This window comes from Hakea prostrata, chromosome 5 (genome assembly GCF_041222555.1).
Source record: "Hakea prostrata isolate BN-2017 chromosome 5, UWA_Hpros_2, whole genome shotgun sequence".
Classification (NCBI taxonomy): Eukaryota; Viridiplantae; Streptophyta; class Magnoliopsida; order Proteales; family Proteaceae; genus Hakea; species Hakea prostrata.
The window spans coordinates 33,111,793-33,114,428 of NC_142604.1; the positions used below are offsets into that span (position 1 = coordinate 33,111,793).

General features: G+C 36.3%; 1 non-coding gene across 1 annotated transcript; it reads right to left on the reverse strand.

Annotated features, from left to right (window-relative positions):
- Positions 1-2,213: 2,213 nt before the first annotated feature.
- Positions 2,214-2,317, reverse strand: LOC149015842 (small nucleolar RNA R71). Its single transcript, XR_016173780.1, has one exon. It is a non-coding gene; the product is annotated as a small nucleolar RNA R71 (small nucleolar RNA).
- Positions 2,318-2,636: the final 319 nt, after the last annotated feature.

Below are 2,636 nucleotides of genomic sequence, written 5' to 3' on the forward strand. Positions count from 1 at the left end.
GCGACCGCTTGGAGCGACCGCCTGGTCTGTTTTTGGGGTTTTGCCCTATTTTGCCCCCTGACTTCTATAAAAGGTAAACCTCATCCAATTTACAAATATATTATTCATGGTTACCGTTTTTGGAGGTTAGACGGCTACGGAGAAGTGCCGAAAGCGGATTTGAAGTACTGGTAGTGATCTAGAGATCAATTCTTCCCTATTTCTAGTATTCTAAAGTGAGGTAATTGATAAGCATGCATTTACCATTATTTATTTGATTTAATTCCCCATACTTATTTAATTGAAGAGAGCTAATTGAGTATTTTTGTGTATTTTTCAAGAATAAGGTGATTTTGGATATTAGAAATAATATGGAGTAAAGTTGGCAAATATATTAGATATTGGCGGATTTTAAATCATGGCATTCAATCTTGCTGCTCAAGAAATCATGAAAAGTGAGATCTTAGCCAAATTGGAAATAGGTGGAGGTCTAAGGAACAAAATTGGTAATAAATCTGAAAATTGGGTGAACAGACATACCTTCAGTATTTTGGGCATATCTCTCTCGTATGAGCTTGGATTTCGGTGAGTCTAGATGCTACTGAACGATATCAAAAATATCTAAAACTTTATAGTTTTGAGTTTTTCCAATCCGAAAGAATAAAGGGCAAATTGACGAGTAAAGAGATGGGATCATTGTGTGCGGGAGACAGAAAAGAGAAACTAGCCACAGAGAAGAGAAGAAGACGGCAAATGCGGATCTCATCTCTCTCATTGCTGAAGAAGAAGACCACATTGGCTTCTCTCTCTCTCTCTCTCTCTCTCTCTCTCTCTCTCTCTCTCTCTCTCTCTCTCTCTCCCTCTCCCTATGTTTCATCTTTATTTTTCTTATGAACTTTGTGATAATGAGTAGCTAGTTCCTTTTCTTTGGGATGTAGATGAACCATGCGTATTTCATTAATTTGATTGTCCTATCTCTTCTAGTTGATTGTGTTTGAGTCTGGCCAAAGATGTTTTATAACTCAGCGAACTAAGCGTGCAAAGCTTCTGCAAAGGACGATAGTCTTGTGAAGATAAGGCATATCTAAGAAAACCATCCCTAATTTACTTGGAAGTGTAGAGTTATATCGGTTAGGGAAAAGCATTGGGGATTCGAAATTCCAAAGATCTTCACATATTCATAGTTAACGTTCTTGCATTAATTAGTAGATTTAGTTTAAATTTAGTTTTGTTGAATTCAATCTTAGTGGTTTAGCCTTTTATTTCCCCATAGTTCGACCCCATACTTTCTGCTTGCTTGATTAGTATAGGATTTTATTTTTGATTGGTTAGCGACACGATCAAATTTTGGCGCCATTGCCAGGGAACCAAAGCACGGTTGCTAGGATTGATTTTTGTCAATTAGGCATAATTTTTAGAGTAATTTTAGTGTTTTTAATTTTTCTTTGCTTATTTAACTAATCTCTTTTTCTTTTATTTTGTAGGTAACTGCAAGAGTAGTGATTCGATAATTAGTTTAGGTTGTTATCTTTTCTTTCTTAGACATAATTGTATTTAGGACTTTTCAATTGTAATATTTGCATTAGATTGGGTTGTTTAGGTTCATTTTTAAATATCCCCATCCCTCAGATCCCACATGTGTAACTTTTGTTTGACAGATCACGTGGATTGCGCTTCAGGTACGTCATAAACTCTCCCTTTTGCTATAGTTATTTTCTTTTAATTTTACTTATTTAGCTTATTCTTTTTTATTCTTCTTTGTGTATGCATGGTCATCGGTCCCTAAATTTGAGTTGACTCCACTTGACTTAAGAGTTAGAAGAGATTTTGGCCAACCTTAAAAGGCAAAGAACTATGGCAAACTATGAGCCTCCAATGAGGCCCTTGAGTGAGCATTTCATTCCTACGATATATACTCCGGTTTCTTGTATTAAGTTGCCTAACATAGAGGCGGCTCAATATAAGATCAAATCTAGTGTGATTCAAATGCTACCATCTTTTTATGGACTTGCCAATGAATAGCCTTATAAGCACTTAGATGAGTTTTTAGAGGTGTCATCCATGGTTAAAATTCAAAACCTCTCAGTTGATGCTTTAAGGTTACTTCTTTCCCATTCTCCCTTAAAGATAATGCTAAGCATTGGCTTCATTTTTTGGACAATGTTAAAATTTCCACTTGGGTAGAAATGCAATAGGAGTTCCTTAAAAAGTTCTTCCCCATTGGTCGTACCAATAGCATTAGAAGAGCAATAACAAGTTTCTCCCAACAAGGAGAACAATTTCATGAGGCATGGGAAAGACTAAAAGAATTACTTCAAAAGTGCCCCCACCATGCTATTCCTAAATGGCAATTGGTTCAATGCTTTTATGATGATCTTAGAGACCGACATAGGCAAATGGTTGATTCTTCTTGTGGTGGGACTTTCATGCACAAGAATGAGAAAGAGGCATGGGAACTTTTTGAGACTGTCACATCCCCCCAGCCGGTACCCTATCTAGATTACCCGGGGAAGTGATCCACAGCCCAAAAGATCAAGTTTAGGAACGATCATATCCATTTAGCACAATAACATAATCAAAAGGAAGAACGAAGCATTGTATTCTAATAAGTTAATAGTAAAATTCAAGAAAAGATCTCAGAAAGATCACTAAGAATA